General features: G+C 43.0%; 1 protein-coding gene and 1 pseudogene across 1 annotated transcript in view; both read right to left on the reverse strand.

Moving 5' to 3' along the window:
* LOC126457748 (peroxidase-like) overlaps positions 1 to 19,497 on the reverse strand; it is a 289,734-nt gene that overhangs the window by 210,187 nt on the left and 60,050 nt on the right. The gene's annotated exons all lie outside the window — the stretch shown is intronic.
* On the reverse strand, positions 3,508 to 3,625 carry LOC126427351 (5S ribosomal RNA; annotated as a pseudogene).

Here is a 19,497-nt window from a genome sequence, read left to right on the forward strand (position 1 = left end):
ATATCTACAGAAAAGAAACATTTTATGACTAGCGTCGCTCTAGCGACAGTTAATTTTGTTAATTTGATATCTGAATTTAAACTGAGCTGCAAGTGCGCGTTCCTACAGAGAGTGCACCATTATGCATAGACCTGTGCACCATAGATAGAGCAATATTCGAAGAGGGCAAGAACCCCGACAAGAGATCGCTCATGTAGTGGCCGCCTTTGAGAATGCGTCTCCACTCCAATTTTTTATGTGAATTTAGAGAAGTGAACTACAGTGCAAAACACTTGTCTGAAGATGGCTGTATGGTTCTCAGCCGAAATATCGTGGCTAGAAGTCGACGTCATCCGGTTGCAATCCCGAAACTTCATGGAATACTGTTTACGTAGGAAAATTTCAAGAATCACAACAGCATCTGTTCTCCTTAGCATAAGTGGACCGCAGCTACAGGTCTGTATCAATAGTAATGCGACTGCTCCCTTAGAAAAAAAAGTAATGATCTGAAAACAAGCCGTTCTACGACCCTAACCTTGTTACGATATACACTGAACAGAAATATATTCTAATGATGTGACGTAATACAAAAAGTTGCATATTAGCAAAAGTGCCAAATGAAACCTAACTAACTACAGGTTGTGCCCAAAGTGATCCTTCTGTTAGTTGCTCTTCCGTCAGACCGCCAGGAAATACGAAAGGCAGCTACACATGAATCCGTACACCAGTCTCGTAAAGATTTCACTTGTGGTAGGAACAAGAGGGGAGCGTATCGTGTATCTCGAGAGACGCAGCAACTACGGAGCAGTAGCGTCTTCCTGTAAAGGGATATTGCGCTGTGAATGGACTCGGTGTGTGTTGTTGCGGGTGTATTGTATGCAAAGCGGCGGCAGCGGCCTGCGACCTGACGTAATGGCTGAGTTATCGTGACTCCCGAGTTCCGACACGTGTGCGTTACGTCGCATCTCCACCGACGTGGAAGACGTAGTTACACCCTGTTACTCCTCATGCGTCCTCCACGCGCGGAAGGTATGCATTTATATCGATGTCTGTATGTATGTTTGTACAACCAAGCATAAAGCAAAACACAGTCACGATTATGGAATAACAGATTTTTTTTTAAAACGAATGCAAACTGTCTGTAGTGTGCTGCCTTCACTCTCATCTTTTTTTTAAGTTACGCTCGGAATCTTGTGTAGACAACACAATGCTGCTTATGCAGTCAACTTTTTAACTGCAAGTATCTCAGCCCAGTCCTCACTATCCTACTTAGTTGAGAAAGAGACACCAGATCCCCTGTTCCGAAATCATGTGTGTTGACTGCCGAATGGACTGATGTGAGCCCAAGGTAAGCTCTTGTTTGTAAGCTCTCGTTTTATTAAAAGAAAGAGATAAAAACTCGTAAGTGTATGGCCATAATGACGTCAAATGTGTTACGTCGTATTTTCCTTTGGTATCCCCCAGGTTCAATACAAAAAAAAAAAAATGGTTCAAATGGCTCTGAGCACTATGGGACTTAACATCTGTGGTCATCAGTCCCCTAGAACTTAGAACTACTTAAACCTAAGTAACCTAAGGACATCACACACATCCATGCCCGAGGCAGGATTCGAACATGCGACCGGAGCGGTCACGCGGTTACAGACTGAAGCGCCTAGAACCGCACGGCCACACCGGCCGGCTGGTTCAATACAGACGTTCGCTTCATCAAGGCACTACATAAGGTTTCATCAGTATTTTCTTAATTCTCTCTAAATATAATTCTCGTTATCTCGAAGATGATAGAACCTCAGCTAAGATCGTTGGGAAAACGGAGTCTCTGCGGCGTGCTAAAGAAATATATGTGAATTGAAAATGCAGTCAGAACAATACCTTATGAGGCTGCATATGTAAGGTGCATATTCGTGCATTCGAACGTTAATGTATCTAGTCTGATTTCAAAAAAATGCAAAACGACGACTCTTTCCTGCTTAGAAATTCTTTAGTAAATAAACGGGTACCTAAAATGAACTCAAAGTAAAAATCTTCTCGCCCCGTCCTCTTATGAAAAGCACGTACACATTAGTATGGCTGTGTGCTTTTCTTCTGAGGCAAAAGTACCTTTGCGGATAGTGACGGAGAAATAACTTTGCCGTCAAGAAATGTCTTAAAGCAGAGCTAATCGTGCCATCGAACTTTAAATAACAGTAACGCTCTGCCTGAGAGCGATAACTGTCAAGTCCATTTACAGCGAGAGGCACTGGAGGCGACAATTTCATCGCGGTATGAAGCTTACGAATAAGTGCTGGATTGGGGTCACGCTACATTTTCTGTTTTAGGGTCCAAAGATAGTGCAACAGTACAACGACGAAAAATTTATGAACACTAATATTCACATATACTCAGCCCATGGCAGCACAAACTGAGAATCCTACTCACCACGAAGATATTGTGTTATGACTTCCTTTCATGGCTGTTCGGCTGTTCGTGACCCAGTGTCCTTCCCGTGGCTTGTGAAGAGGATCTCTTAGTAATAAAAGAAGCACAACACGAGTGACTATGAGAGAGCTCTCCTGCGTTCATCAGTCCTGTTATGATGAAATCTTACAGTGTTCTGAGCACTAAAAGGAGGATCACTCTCGAATGGTTTTAGACAGTAACAACGTACTGTCTCGAATTCCGATCGAATACCTGGAGAAATCGTCGTGACATAATAACAGGAATTTTCACTTGTCACACGTATTTCATTAGCAGTTTCGGCTGCGGTTAATGGAAGTCTCATGAAGCGGTTTTCGCCATCAGCTTGTGGTCGTCTTGCGTTGCTTGCGTCGTGATCGTTCCAAGTATCGCAAGCTAACGCTGTCACGATTCCTAAACGCAGCTGGTGGCTGCGAGCCCTTGTCTAATTGGACTTAAGTGTTCCGTCCCAGAGGAGAACGTTTTTACACAAATTCAAACCAGAAATGAAATGAGAAAATAGCGCTGTCAACGAAGTTGTCAGTGTAGGACCGCCATTTGTATTTCCGCACGAGAAGAGGTACAGCCAGAGGTCGTGCGCCTGTCATAGGAACATGAGCTACAAGGATACGCTTTTGAATTCTAGTGTGGCATCATAAAGGTGTATAGATGTGTCATTATTACCAACGAAAACTGTAAAGGGTGGAAGTATACGATAACAGAAGAAAAAATGTTCTGGCAAACAGCGAGATAATGTCGAATACGTGGTTATAATCCGCCACTGTTCTCGTTGTTGCGATTTATTCAAAATACTAACCTTTCAATTAAGTCCCCACCTTTGAAGCCCAAAATTCCCCTAATACCCATGGTTGGGAAATGTTGGTAGTACAGCACTCCGTCGTCAGGCAACAAGTGGTCCATCGGTACCATCCGACCGCCGTGTCATCCTCAGATAAGGATGCGGATAGGAGGGTCGTGTGGTCAGCACTCCTCTCTCCCGGTCGTTATGATGGTTTTCTTTGATCGGAGCCCCTAGTATTCGGTCGAGTAGAACCTCAATTGGCATCATGAGGCTGAGTGGACCCCGAAAAATGGCAACAGTGCATGGCGGCCCGGACGATTACCCATCCAAGTGCCGGCCACGCCCGACAGCGCTTAACTTCGGTGATCTGACGGGAACCGGTGTATCCACTGCGGTAAGGCCGTTGCCGATGTTGGTAGACGCATGCACAATTTGCTGCTGGTGTAAGACGACATGTAAGCACTAATATCGTCTAAGATGGATAGATCGAGCAGGGCCATTACCCTGGCCTCCATGAGCATCTCTCCATAGTTCCCAGGATTTTCCTTCTGGGATCAGCACTCTCTTGGATATGACTGAAGTACTGGAGCGGCGAATTTTACAGTCTTGTCAAGATTTACGAGATAATCCGGCGACGTTTGAAATAATGTGTGACACATTGCAGAGTCGAGTAGAGTATTGCATCCAGATATGAGGACGACTTGTGGAACACCTCTTGTAACAGGTGCTAGTGTACAGTAAATTGTAACAAGCCATGTGCTGAAGTGATATTGTATTTATTGCTAAGGTGAATTGTGAGCCCATTTAGACGGGGAATTAATCCAAACGTTTAGATCTAAAATATGTTTGTGTTAATTAGGGCTATATGTGTACACACCATAAAGGTGGATGTAGGTTTGTATGTATGTTATACATCTCCTCCTAAAGCACTGGGTCGGTTTCAACCAAACTTCGTACGCATACCAATTACTGTGTCGAAAGAAGCATTGTGAAGGTAACAACCACTTACGTTTCGAGTGGATGGAGGTGAAAAAGGAGCGTAGCCAGACTGTATTCGTCCAGTATTTGAGAATGAGAGCTCTTAGTGATTTGCAAACGACTTCACACAAAACTTCACTTCTTTACGAGACCTTTTCTGGATAATTACATTTTCACTGTTCATTAGAGAAAACTGCCGTATCAGGCATGCCCTTTTAATTTATTACTTCTTTGTTACTTGCTCTATTTTGCAACACATCTTGCACACAGTTTTCACATGTACCACCGAGTGTAACTGCAGAAATATATCATTGTGCGAGACATGGTTCAAGAGATAGGAAGTCATAAACACTGATATACGTTAACACTGTAGCATCATACATGACGTTTTTATTAGGTCTTTATTACTAATTATATTCGCAACACATTTAGCAGACAGTATCTGTGTATACCACTAGAGGTACCCACAAAATTATATCATTGTACTGCTCATTGTTATGGAGATTAAGACGTCATAAACATTTAGCTGCACGTAAACGAAACCGCAGGACGAAATTCGAAAGAGGCACTGGTGAAATATATGTACAAATGTTTGTGAAATATGTTAAATGCGTGTGAAGTCTAAGTGACATTTGCGTACGTGGGCAAAGTCATGGGTGAAAAACTCCTCTTAAACCGGTGGATCGATTTCAACACACTTGGTACACTTATCACCTACTATCTGGACAGAAAAAATATGTAAGTAAGAACCATTAGCCTCTTACTTTGGTGGGGCTGCTAATGTGGAGAGTGAATTGGGGAGGAGGAGATGGACAATGAGAGGGGGAGGAGGAGAGGCATAGGGAGATGTGGAGGAGGATATGGCAAGAGAGAGTGAGAGGAGGGGATGAGCAGAGTGAGGGAGAGGATAAGATAGACAACGAGGTGGTGAGGAGAAAATGGACAGAGGGTGAGGAGAAGATGGGCAGCGAGAGGGGAAATTAATAGGATGAATTAATAGAAGATTTGATTAAATACATACCTGGGCAATGCCAGGTGCTCAGCTAGTTTCATACTAAAGTCGATGGTAGCTGATAACCAAACATTCGCAATTATCTCGCAAACGGTTCGTTGGCAGACCCATCTGCACTGGAACGTTCCTGCTTCTAATATAATATGACCGTGCTTTGATATATGTCAGTTTCCGCCATCAATTATGATATATTTTTCAAAGTATTTATTTTAACAGTCACAATGGGAGTTGTGACACTTGATAAGAAGTTTCTATATCATTTAATGATAGTCTTCAGATATAGAAATTAAATAAAATAAAACACTAACAAATAACTAAGTAGATAACGCAGTTTGACAATATTTAAAATTATTAAAATTATCACGAGTTGTGTAAAGTCAAATTTGTTCCACAAGAGCATATTCGTTAACTGTAAAATGTGAATAACTGCACTGTAATACACTAATTGTGACCACATTCAGTGGTATCCTGCATTATCTCAACCTGCTTTACATCATACAGACCAGTGTGTCATGGATGATGGAGTTGGGGAGTGAGGAAGCTGAGAAGGGCTGAGGACAAACAGTACCTATGTGCAAATTTTGTGCAGTACTGCGAACATTGTAAATAAGTGCTGTAAAATGTTTTTAATTAATTTTTTTTATATTTGATGATGAGTGGCTTCAGTAGCCTAAGAATTATCATATGAACCTAACTGGAGTAAACACTTAATGTTTGGTGACAAATTTTATATTCTTTTAAATGTAAATGCGGTTAAGATTTTTTATTTTATTTTTTTATTTCATTATGTTTTGATCGATACCACATCCACAATGGGAACTTCATTTGGGATCTGCGGAAGGTATATCATCCTATCTGTTCGTATTTTGTAAATATTTATGGTATATTCTTGTTTTGTGACAAGTTCCACATCCCCGAGGATCTCCTCGCTGTGAAACAATTGGAACGAAAAGTACATGTAATTAATGTAATCTAATCTAATCTAGCAATACCGTGTGGTGTTAAAAAGATATTATCTAAAAGATGTATTGCAATTAATTTAAAACTAAGAAGCAACTTATATAATACAACTAACATACATACAGGACAACTGACGTTAAGATTCATAATTAAATAAAAACATCGATCTAAGCCACTGAGTGCAGACAGTTTTCACCACAAGTGAACTATAAGACTGTTCTTTTGATTTTACAGATCACGACTTTATTTTTACCGAAATTTAACTTCCCACGACTCGTGATTAATCAGGTCCAATTTTAAGAATTTTAAATTCTTTCAACCTGTGTTATACACTTAAATAATTATTTAGTAATTTCTCAAGATGATCATTAAATGAGATCTGATCTAATTATCAAATGTGACAGATTTCAGCTAAGAGTGTTGTAAAAAATATTTTAAAAACTTGACAGTTCCAGCATCTCTCATTACAACATGCCATCTATTATTAAATACGGTATAGTCAGCATATGACTGGCAGGCTATACCCGTCCCCGGGTGTGGACGAAAGCCACAGGACCGCGCTCGGTGGTGGCCTGCGAGCCTCTGTGACTGCCTGTCACTGTGAGAAGGTCAAGTTTCTTCGGCCGCCTTTTCCACTGACCTCAGCGTCCGTGACTTTCGCAGAAATAACTGCGTGCACTCGCAATTAGCGGCGTGGCACGGCGTGGCGCGGCGTTTCTTGGCGCGCGAGTCGCCGGCGTGCGTGCCGTTGACAGTACGACATTTCAGCTCAACAAATTCCGAGGAGTGTCTTCTGGCGTCATACACTGGTGGATACATCGCGAAAAACATCAGTATAAAAAGTATAATACACGATACCGACATTCGTATGTGGTTCAGTAGATTTCCGAGCAGTTGCTGTCACATGTTTGAAGAATACACCGGCTCATGAAATGTACTGGAACCAGATGCGAATATTGGTACGTTGTATTATACATACAACAGTGGTACTTGGTATCATTCGTACGACGGGCTCGAAGATGATGTGACTGGAACGTCGTAACTTGTTGCCAAATAAAACAATTCAAATTAACGGCAGGTGTTACGGTACTATTACATTCTATTACATTTCATCGACCGATCGCTGTCTCACGCTCCTGAGCCAAAGATGGAGTTACATTTATATTCTTGGCTGGTCGTAGAAGTCTAGGGAAGATGACGATCAGCGAGCACGACTAGAATCGAGACGCGCTATTCAGAAACTACAAGTTAAGGGAATTAATTCGCTAATATATCACATGAAACCATTTTTTGTCATTTCTTATCTGACACACTGTTTGTTCGTCCGTCTGTTAAGAACCCATTTTGTTAGGAAGAAGCCTACATATGAAGTTGAAATTTATCTCACATGCTAAGCCTACGGTGCTTTCGCGGTGTAAAAAATTCAAACTTCTAAATCAGTGCAGTCAAAACATACGCTCATTTGTGTTACTTTTTGATACTCGGAAACTAACTCATCAGGTTACCTCCCATTGCCCTAGAATCCTGAAATTTGGAAATAAGGAAGATTTAACGGTAGAACCACAAGAAAAATATACGAAAACTGTATATTTGTAATTATATCACACGAAAAATTATTTTTAACCCTTCCTTATAGGACTGTCTGTTCCTCTGTCATTAAGACGTATCATTTAGCTCAAATATTTTGACACTCGTAAACTCACTCATCAAAACCTATAAGGTACTTCCTGTTGACCTAGAATCATGAAATTTGGCAAGAAGTAAAATTTTACAGTACAAGCAAAGGAAAAAATTCGACAATTTTTGATTTGTAGTTATATCGTAGGAAAAAATATTATTTTTGTCACTTGTTACCCGACGTCAAACGCGGAACTAAAATAATGAATAGTTCTGCAGTCAAGTTGACTGGATCGGAATAGTAGCAGTCAGCATCAGGGGAAGAATGACTTCACTGCTCACATGACGCGTTTCGGAATTTATCTATTATCATATATCCAGGAACGGTTACTGCATATAGCTACGGCGTTTCCAGCTGTGAGTGAAACAGACACACAGACTAATCTAATTATTACAATAATTACTTTGATAACAGTCGACTGCCTCCTGCGTGACTTTGTATACATTGAAATTAAAACATTATCGAATAGCTTGGGATGCCTGGGACCGATATCTTTCCTGTATCAGTGTCAATAACGGACAAAAATACCAGACATTCTCGATTCCCGGAAGGGGTGAACTGTCGATATACAGTATATAATTACACTACTCACAATTAAAATTGCTACACCAAGAAGAAATGCAGATCATAAACGGATATTCATTGGACAAATATATTATACTAGAACTGACATGTGAATACATTTTCACGCAATTTGGGTGCATAGATCCTGAGAAATCAGTGCCCAGAACAACCACCTCTGGCCGTAATGACGGCCTTGATACGCCTGGGCATTCAGTCAAGCAGAGCTTGGATGGCGTGTACAGGTACAACTGCCCATGCAGCTTCAACACGATACCACAGTTCATCAAGAGTAGTGACTGGCGTATTGTGACGAGCCAGTTGCTCGGCCACCATTGACCACACCTTTTCAATTGGTAAGAGATCTGGAGAATGTGCTGGCCAGGGCAGCATTCGGACATTTTCTGTATCCAGAAAGGCCCGTACAGGACCAGCAACATGCAGTCGTGCATTATCCTGCTGAAATGTAGGGTTTCGCAGGGATCGAATGAAGGGTAGACCCACGGGTCGTAAGACATCTGAAATGTAACGTCCACTGTTCAAAGTGCCGTCAGTGCGAACAAGAGGTGACCGAAAAGTGTAACCAATGGCACCCCATACCATCACGCCGGGTGATACGCCAGTATGGCGATGACGAATACACGCTTCCAATGTGCGTTCACCGTGATGTCGCCAAACACGGATGCGACCATCATGATGCTGTAAACAGAACCTGGATGCATCCGAAAAAAGGACGTCTTGCCATTCGTGCACCCAGGTTCGTCGTTGAGTACACCATCGCAAGCGCTCCTGTCTGTGATACAGCGTCAAGGGTAACCGTAGCCATGGTCTCCGAGCTGATAGTCCATGCTGCTGCAAACGTCGTCGAACTGTTCGTGCAGGTGGTGGTTGTCTTGCAAACGTCCCCATATGTTGACTCAGGGATCGAGACGTGGCTACACGATCCGTTACAGCCATGTGGATAAGATGCCTGTCATCTCGACTGCTAGTGATACGAGGCCGTTGGGATCCAGCACGGCGTTCCGTATTATCCTCCTGAACCCAACGATTCCATATTCTGCTAACAGCCATTGGATATCGACCAACGCGAGCAGCAATGAAGCGATACGATAAACTGCAATCGCGATATGCTACAATCCGACCTTTATCAAAGTCGGAAACGTGATGGTACGCATTTCTCCTCCTTACACGAGGCATCAGAACAACGTTTCACCATGCAACGCCGGTCAGCTGATGATTGTGTATGAGAAATCGGTTGGCAACTTTCCAAATGTCAGCACGTTGTAGGTGTCGCCACCGGCGCCAACCTTGTGTGAATGCTCTTAAAACCTAATCATTTGCATATCACAGCATCTTCTTCCTGTCGGTTAAATTTCGCGTCTGTAGCACGTCATCTTCGAGGCGTAGCAATTTCAATGGCCAGTAGTGTAAGTTTGTGTGCAATCATCAGGGCGCCAGTCCTACTCGCACCCGGATAATTTTTTCGTCCTTGATCTGTGTCCTCCATTTTATCCCGAAGTTCAACTGACACTTTATTCTGCTCTGTTACATCATCATCATCATCACTTCTACAGGATCATAAGCATTTCCGAGGTCCATTGCGGAAGGTACTACCTATTGTACCACGTATTATGGTTTGCACTCTTTCATATCCGTATGAAGCACAAGAAGGATGGTAGCACAAATGTGTCTGTGCACGCTGAAATTAGTCTAACATTATGTTCGCTGGCGGTCACTTGATGGGAGTGATTCATAGGGTGACGTGGTGTATTCCTAGATGCTTCCTAATAACAGTGCAATGGAACAAGTACCAGTGTCAAAGTTCACAGATGACAATACTCTTCCTGTTAAAACTAACAACGAATTGTACAAACTAATGAGCGAGATGCTAAGGATTCTTGGTAGAAACTTTGGATTAATGATAAAGAAAGTAAAGATGCAATAACGCTGGTTTCTCGACGGTAGGCCTATATAGCGACTTTTTGATCGTACGAACCGTGGAGAAGACAGTAGTGCAAAAGAGAAAGAATTATTATACCTAAGAATTGAGATTACAGAGCCGGCTGGGGTGGCCGAGCGGTTCTAGGCGCTACAGTCTGGAACCGCGGTACCGCTACGGTCGCAGGTTCGAATCCTGCCTCGGGCATGGATGTGTGTGATGTCCTAGGTTAGTCAGGTTTAAGTAGTTCTAAGTTCTAGGGGACTGATGACCTCAGTAGTTAAGTCCCATAGTGCTCAGAGGCATTTTTTTTGAGATTGCAGAAGATGACTGAAATAATAAAGACATCAGAAGCATTCTGGCGCAGAACACGTAAGTTTTCATCAAAAACCGAAGATAATTTCTATCAAGTATTGACATAGAACTGAGGAGCAGTGTTATGAATATTTCTTTAAAGTCAGTACCGCCTTTAGGCTGTTTTTTATTTGCAGTGTTACATTTACACTTACCCTATCATGATTTCGGCTTCAAAGTGCCATTATCAAGTGTTTTGAGTGTTGTAAAGTGCCTAAGATAGCATACTCTCGTATTTAAAACACAGTATTAGACACATTGTCTAAAGGTCGATATTTCTGGTAAAGCCTACTGCTTTGTTTCAACACTGAGTATACCATCTGGCCTATGTTCGTCTGTAGCACAATATTGTACATAAGAGAAACTTGTAAGCGTTAGAAATACAAAGACGAGTCACAAAATCGTGAACACTGCCTGTCGTGAGCTTGTGTAAGGAAAGAATGTAAGCAGGCAACGACGAGTGGGGAAGCATTCCAGCGGATGATACGGGTCGCAACTGGGCAAATCGTCTGAGGTGAACCGCTTTGACGTAGGGCAGATTGTTACAGCCCGACACTTGCATACGAGCACTCGGTAACGGCGAATCTGTTTGGTTTTCCGTGTGTTACTGTCGTCAGCATCTGTGAAGAGCGGCGAAACCAAGAAGAGGCAGTAAGCTGTTGGACGTCCACGCCTCGTCAAAGAATGTGGAGGCCGGAGACTTGCCCACTCAGCGAAGCAAAATGGGCGGCTATCTGTGGCAGGTCTGACGACAGAGTGCAGTGCCGGTGAAGAAACAAGTGCTTTGGAGCACACCGTCCAGCGCACATTGTTGAACACGGGTTTCCTCTATGGACGACTCCCACGCGTTCCCATGTTGACCCGACGCCATCATCAATTACGATTGCAGTGTGTACGAGATCATCGATACTGCACTGTGTATAGATGTAAAAGTGTTCCACGGTCGGATTAAACACGTTTCTTATTACACCAGGTCGATGGTCGTGCCCGGATAAGTCATCATCTAGGTGAACAGCTGCTGGAAACGGACGCAGGCTAGAGGAGACACTATTGTGGTATGGGGGACATTCACCTGGTTTCCACGAGACCCTGTGGTAGAAATAGAAACTACCGAGACACTTGTGGACTGCATGAATATTGTTGCGCTTAAATTGCATCCATCCATGCTTATGGGCTCCGTGACGGTGATGGTACCTTCTAGCAAGATAATAGTCCGTACGCAAGGCCAGAATCTCGCTACAGCGGATTGAGGGGTGTGAGGGTGAACTCTGTCGGGCAGCAGTTACGAACTCACAAACCATCGACCCGTAATTGGCGGGACTTACTGAGCTGTGCGTAGCTACGTGGTGCCACATACTTCCGAAAACTACGAAGGACGCTTCGAATTCATGCCTAGCTGAGTCGTTGCTGTATTGAGTTCCAAAGCTGAGCCACGGCGCCGTTAAAGAAGTTATGAATAACGTTATGGCACGTCAGTGTACGTTGAAAATGCTGCTTATGTATCAGACTGGTGCAGGCCTGTCGATTGGATGGCATCCGGAGGCTTCCGTCTCAATTTCGCTATTTTGTTACCTGCAGCTCTCATTGACACGCAAGTCGCCGAAGTGGCGTCAACTAAAACAAAGACTTGCAATACGGCGGTCGAACCCCGAAGGGGATATCCCGGCCATACCACCATTTCATTTTCATTTGCCTCACTAGGCTGAGAGAATCCGATCCAGGCCTCACATTGGAGAATCTAAAGTGATGACCAGGAACTGAATTCGAGACCTCGACGTTAATACGACAAAGGCTAACCACCACACTACGAATGTGGCCCACTAAAATTGGTGACACACTGGTACAAATCAAGTACGAAATGGGGCGAAATTGGAAGAAAATCCAAGGAAAGACATCTGCGGAGCAGTGCACCATGTAGTTTTGTAACCTGAGACATCATTTAGATTACGCGAGGAGCACAATACATCCACTATTCTACAGATGGCCACGTAACAGTTACTGCAGTTTCACTCCACTAAAGCCAGACGAGATCATTAAGCGTCTGTTCCGCCTGCCGTGCAAGGAGAGAGTGGTGCTTTACGACTGCCTGGCGTAGCGCAAAAACCACTCATGTGAATGTTTGTCGTGAATTACGTTATTGTAAATGGTGAAAGAAGAGGGAAAATGAGTGAACGATAGAAGGAATGAGACGAAATGACTTCGGAGCATCATTCCAAAGTTGGAGGGTGATGTGTGAAGTTAAAATAAAAACGTAAGAAAAATAAAAAATGTTACGAATTTCTTCCGCCACAAAGGCGTTAAGTCCGTAAATAACAAAAATGCGCGGTAAGGCCGAGGAAGAATTGGTGAGGTCGGAACGGGCCGTAAAGCCTAACACTGGATTGAGAGTAACTCTGGATTGACAGAAGATGAAGAAGAAGAACAAATAGCAAAAATGAGATAGTATGTCTGTCTTATAGAGTTGTAGTACAAGTTACCCTCAGGCAGAAGGATATAAGTGTCTACTATTCTACTGTCGCAACTGGACTTACGTCCTTCTGCCCTAAGAAGAAGAGCCATTTGTTCTTTTTCGGTTGGTGGCAACACTAATCCAGTGATCACACGATGCCACTGCGGCACTATTGTGGTTGAAAAGTGGGTTCTGAACGACCTTGTCGATTCCAAATAATATCAAATGCGAAGTTCGTACTATGACGGGACGAAAGTACAATTTTCAGACTTCTGCCGTGCGACTGGTGACGAGACCTGGACAGATCCCTAAGCAGCTGGTAGCACTGACAATGGAATATCACCACACGGATCGCCAAAGAAAGAACAAAAATTTTAGAACTTCGCATCAAACAATCACGACAACAATTTTGGGACGTAGGAAGACTAACATTTACCTTGATTTTACCTCGAGGGCGCTCTTTTAATATAGATGATTGTTGTGCTATGCAGCAGGAACTGCTTCGCGCTAATATAACAAAGAAATTGTTACAATAAGACACGTCAGCAAACTTTTCACAGATAACGTGTTATCGGTTAGATAATACGGACTGATTGTGAAGTAAACTCCTTAAATCCTCCAGAGGCAAGCTTACGAACGGAGGCGTGAGTGCGTCTTTCTACCCCTCACCTTACGACGTGTTATCTGTTCTTCCATTCTCATTTGTTGCGTTTGGAGCCTATGGAGTCGTAGGCTTCTAAATTTTTCTCCAATGCACGCAAGAAGTAGGCATTAAATTACTCTTCGAGGCACGTTGGGAAACTGTACAGTGTAAAAGTTTGTTCCACGTCTTCCTGTTTCGTCTCTTGCCAGTGTCGCCCATGACAGGTGTGCCGGTAACGCGACGCCACGAGTCGTTTTGTTGCCGGTCGTTGTGAACAGCGCCATTGGAGATATATGATCTTAAGTTTATAGAAAAACACCAAGAACCAAGCGGATGCAAATGAAGGGTCGTAGCGCTTTGCCTTCACAGCTCCGCCAGAAAATTTAAGTAGTGATATACATTCAAACCGTGTACTGATTGTTACTGGATAACGGATTTGTCCTTTTCGAAATAGTTTTAGCAATCCTAAGACCTTTGTGAATTTTGTTTTGGAATACACAGCCTATTTTCATATTGATTTTCCACTGAAATACGTTCGTTGCTTTTTTGCAATCGCTACACCTATATCTACATCTGGTCTTTTATGGCTTGAAGAAAAAGCCATAAAAGGCTTCGAAAACGACTGAAAATAACAATAAACGGAGTTGAATGGAAAGTTGGTATAAGAATTGCCTGTGCACTCCAAAACGAAAATAATTTAAAGCTGAAGTCTCCGTTATCCAGTGTTATGGAAGCAACGAGACCAACAAGAAGGTCCTCATTATCGTTTCCAGCGCCACAGATTTCACCGGCACCCCTTGCGCGAGCGTACCACGCCTAGAGAACCTCGCGGAAGTAGTTGACGGTGGAGTGCTTCCTGAAACGGTAATAGGTGCGTAGTGCCTGCCAGCAGGCGGTAATGGCTCTTCCCCTCGCGCCCGCAGCCTCTGCTTTCTCCGCTCTTCACGCTCGCCAGAGGCGCGCACAATGGTAAAGTCTCGCTGATGGTATCGCCTCCCACTTGCCGTAGATCGCTCGTTTAGGTTCCGCCCCCAGGCTGCGCGTAGTGGTCGATGCGAGAGAAACGGTGTTTGCGCCCTGGAGACCTACAACACGTCGGAAAGTACGCGAGATATCGGTCAAGCGCATGTCAGAATACCGCTGTTAGCAGACCGCAGCTTTTTATGTTAAAGTAACTTCTCAGAGACGAACGAAAGCGAGGAGTTTAGCCACAGTTGTCGTCTTATTGTCGTTGTTGGGCTGCGCACTGGCGCAGGGTCGGTATGTGGGAAACAGCGTAAAAACCGAAACAAGGCTGGCCAGCTCACCGACCCTCGTCGTTAATACTCCGGTCGGACTCGATCCGGAGCTGGCGCATCTCCCTGTCACGGAATCGACGCTTTAAAATGCATGGCTATCCATAATAGTAATTCACATTTTCACGTTATGAACGCTAACTGGATTTTCCTTGCGAACGCACTCTCCAGTGTGTTGTTAAAGAAATGGGTCATTTTTGTTGTTTTAAAAGTATGAGTCTAGGACAAAAATGAGTAACCTCGTAAGTAGGCTGTTTCATATGATCCTGGCCGGGTCGCCATATGAAGCGTCCCCTTAGAAAAATTAATTAATTACTGTGCTGATAAATCCCTTACGTTATTTGATTTTTAAACTGCTGAGCAGAACTGAACGTACTCAGACACATCTCTCTTTACTTATTCTGATCAACACTATACTGACACACAATATTTTTGGCGCAACCCAATCTGACTTTTAGTAATCCCTACAAAAGAATGGCCATGACTAACAATAACCCATACCTTTCATAAATCACTTACCTCACAAAAATCTTCGTCACTCGAACTACTGCAATACAGCGAGCGCCAATACTGCCAGCTAAATAAAAGATTCTAACTATTGAAGGTACTAACTACTGATAGGCATAGGTAGCAAATGAAAGATTTTGATAGAGAACAAACAATGTATTTACCTTGATAGTGTTCAAAAGTCATTATATATATATATATATATATATATATATATATATATATATATCAATTCATGACATCCAGTCTTACAAAATTCGTTTTTCTATCGGACACACGTCCAGATCGTCCGCTCTCAAAACTCCGCCATCCCTCTCCCCACATCCACCACTGCTGGCGGCTCACCTCCCACTGCGCAACGCTACGCGCTGTTCACATCCAACTGCCCAATACTACAATAGCGAATATTCCAACAATGCCAACCAGCCACAGACTGCACACAGCACAGCCAGTGATTTTCATACAGAGCGCTACGTGACGTTACCAACATAAAAACCTAAACAGCCTACTTACAACCTCCAAGAGACATCAAGTAATACCGTATTACACTGCCACCAGCCTAGATAATGCCCTTAATTTGGCGATTTAGAGTCCAAAACCCCCATCAGTTCTGCCGTATCTATCTGAAGCCACTCATCAAGCCACTAAATAGATCCTGTAGTGACACAAAATGGCGGCAATGTTTATTGCTATATTTCATCTGCTCTATCACATAGTTTCAAATATTTTCTATCGCATTTAAAATCGCGTCATTTCACCGTCAGTCAATGTGCAACGGGGTGCTTGAGTGTTTATCAGACCACCCCCGCTGACACCACTGCTCTCATCCTGTAAAGCGGGAAAGTACACAGTATATTCGTTACGGGGGTGCAAAAGAAAATGGAACTGAAAAACGTTCCTGTGAATATTACTGTTTTGATGGCCATAAATTGGAACCCAAACCTTTCCGAACACATGTCGTAGGTCTAATGAATTTTTTATTGCCTTCGTGTGGGGGATGGGTACCTAAAATTACACCTGCTATTTTTGAAACATCCTGTATGTTATTCAAAGATCCACAGTCCAATTACCTTGGAAATAATTCTACGGCATATTGATGTTGAAAATTATGGTACAGTCAATTATAATTGCTACCGCAGAAAACAACGATTCACCGACCTGATTGAAAGTCTGTTTAAACAGCATGACTGATTGTCTGTGGTTTGAGGAAGTAACTGAATTTCTCCATAGTTTCTGAAAGCGACCACAGAAAATAATTTTCCGTTCATTACGACATTTTTCTTCAAATGAGGCGAACCTGGAGATATTCAAGAAATCAACGACATACAACTAAATTGCATCAAGTATTAGACAGATCTGTGACGGAACCTCACACGGTCGGAACATCGTAAACTAGCTTCTATATTATTTATTAACATTTCACATTCAAAAGGGATCTGTTTAAGAACGGCTATAGTGAAGAAATGCAGAAATATTCGGGCAAAATTTACACTTGGTTCGATGAAGACCAGTTCTCTTTAAATTTTATAAATACAAGATAATGTCCTTTACAAACATAGACATAATGAATGACGGTTCAGGATACGGATATCCAGTGTATTTTTCGACTGTATACCAAAAGCCATTGAAGATTTTAGAGTTGCAGGAGAAAGAAGGACAATGGATAGAAACCAGTGTCCGAAACGGTCATCCACCGAAGAAACAGAATATCGCTTTCACAGAGGACAAGGCTGTTCTACACAGCAGCTAGCTCCATCTTCTCCAATGGTGCGTAATTGTGGCAGTCAAATGGTTCAAATGGCTCTGAGCACTAAGGGACTTAACTTCTAAGGCCATCAGTCTCCTAGAACTTAGAACTACTTAAACCTAACTAACCTAAGGACATCACACACATCCATGCCCGAGGCAGGATTCGAACCTGAGACCGCGCGGTTCCAGACTGTAGCGCCTAGAACCGCTCGGCCACCCCGGCCGGCTCGTGCCAGTCAGTCGCGATCACTGAATGACATTACTAGACGTTCCGGCTACGGTCCCTCAGTGTACACAGCCACGTCTGCTGCCGAACGCACACTCCATCTGCCTTGGTCTTCATTAACTATATTAGTACTTTACCGGCTGAGTCGTGCAATTAGAAATAATAAAATTTACGTTTTGACCACATATTTTTGAATTTTAACAGCATAGAACTGACAATTTTATCTTCTTAAGGCGAATCTACTGTGCCTGAAACGTTTAAGTTTAGATCGAGTTGTGAACGTAATTAGTTACTGCATGCCTTCTACAAAAGTCTTTTTTTTTCTTTCGTGGTCCTCACGGCAAAGTCTGAATTAAAATGTTAACGAAATAGCCGTCGAAGCCGGTGGTAGAGCACAGTCCCTACAAAGTAGACTAATAAAGGTCGAACACTGGAAACAATTCGTGAAGCAGTTAATTTTTGTACAGTGTGAGAGAGAGAGAGTGCCAGTAGCAGCACCATACTAAAAATCTTGACTAGTGAGCAGCCCGTGTGTTGGATGGGAGTGTATTTGGGGGCCACTTTTGTATGTTTTTCGTCAACAACCCGGAAACCGCGACCTCCGGAGAAAACGTATCGCAATGGAAATTAAACTACATTAAATGACCTACAAAATGGTGGTATTCATTTTTCTCTAGGATTATTAGGTTGCGTCAAGAGCGCGAGAGAATACTGAATATCGCACGACGAGCATGTGCTGTAGCTTAGGTGATTTTCGTGAGCCATTGTGAGATAATTTCATAAAATTTCATGTGAGCAGCCGCATAAATACAACTTCATCTTCTAATTTTTCGGCTGAATACCGTCCAGCCATCTTCAGAGGTCACTCTGAAGATGACTGGACGGTATACAGCTGAAATATTAGAAGTTGAATTTATGCAGCTGCATGCCCGAAATTTTATGGAACAGTCTTTGCGCATCGAAAATATAAAGACACATGTTTTGAGATAGTTTTCCGACTTGATGGACCACGAGTGTCCTATATCAAATTCTTCCTCTCGACTTCCTTCACAACAGTGTAGTACTTTATAAACAGTTATCGTTTAAAGATTGCTACCATGTTCAAGACACAGGAAATGCTTCAAAATAAATTTTCTGTTTAACTACCAACGGCGGAAAAACAAGAAAATTACAGTGGAATCTCGTTTAATCGTCTCTCATTAATCAGATCGCTTTCCCTAAATTACAATAGCTGTGCTAAATTGAGTACAGGAGAAAGCAGGTGAGGGTATCCGGGGATAAAAGTTAGATACACTGCATAAGGTGGATAACTGAGAACTGTTGAGAAACAATTTCGTTGAAGCATTTGCAAATATCCGCAACGGCCTTGCCGCAGTGGATACACCGGTTCCCGTGAGATCACCGAAGTTAAGCGCTGTCGGGCGTAGCCGGCACTTGGATGGGAGACCATCCAGCCGCCATGCGCTGTTGCCATTTTTCGGGGTGCACTCCGCCTCGTGATGCCTATTGAGGAGCTACTCGACCGAATAGTAGCGGCTCCGGTCAAAGAAAACCTTCATAACGACCGGGAGAGCGGTATGCTGATCACACGCCCCTCCTATCCGCATCCTCTACTGAGGATGACACGGCGGTCGGATGGTCCCGATGGGCCACTTGTGGTCTGAAGACGGAGTGATTTTTTTTTTGCAAATATCCAGTGTACTCAGGGACAGACATAAATTATGTAAATAACGTCCTACAAAATGACAATGACACTGCCTACGGTATGATTTCCGATAACGAAATTATCGCTACTTGTTTGTCGCCAAACAATGGCGAAAGTGATGGTGGTTTAGTTGACGAAGATGATTCGTATTCTAACGATATTATGACACTTACAGAGGTGACAAAGCAGCTGGATAAAATAATACTCTATTTGGACCGCAAGGC

Source organism: Schistocerca serialis, chromosome 1 (assembly GCF_023864345.2).
Source record: "Schistocerca serialis cubense isolate TAMUIC-IGC-003099 chromosome 1, iqSchSeri2.2, whole genome shotgun sequence".
Taxonomy (NCBI): Eukaryota; Metazoa; Arthropoda; class Insecta; order Orthoptera; family Acrididae; genus Schistocerca; species Schistocerca serialis.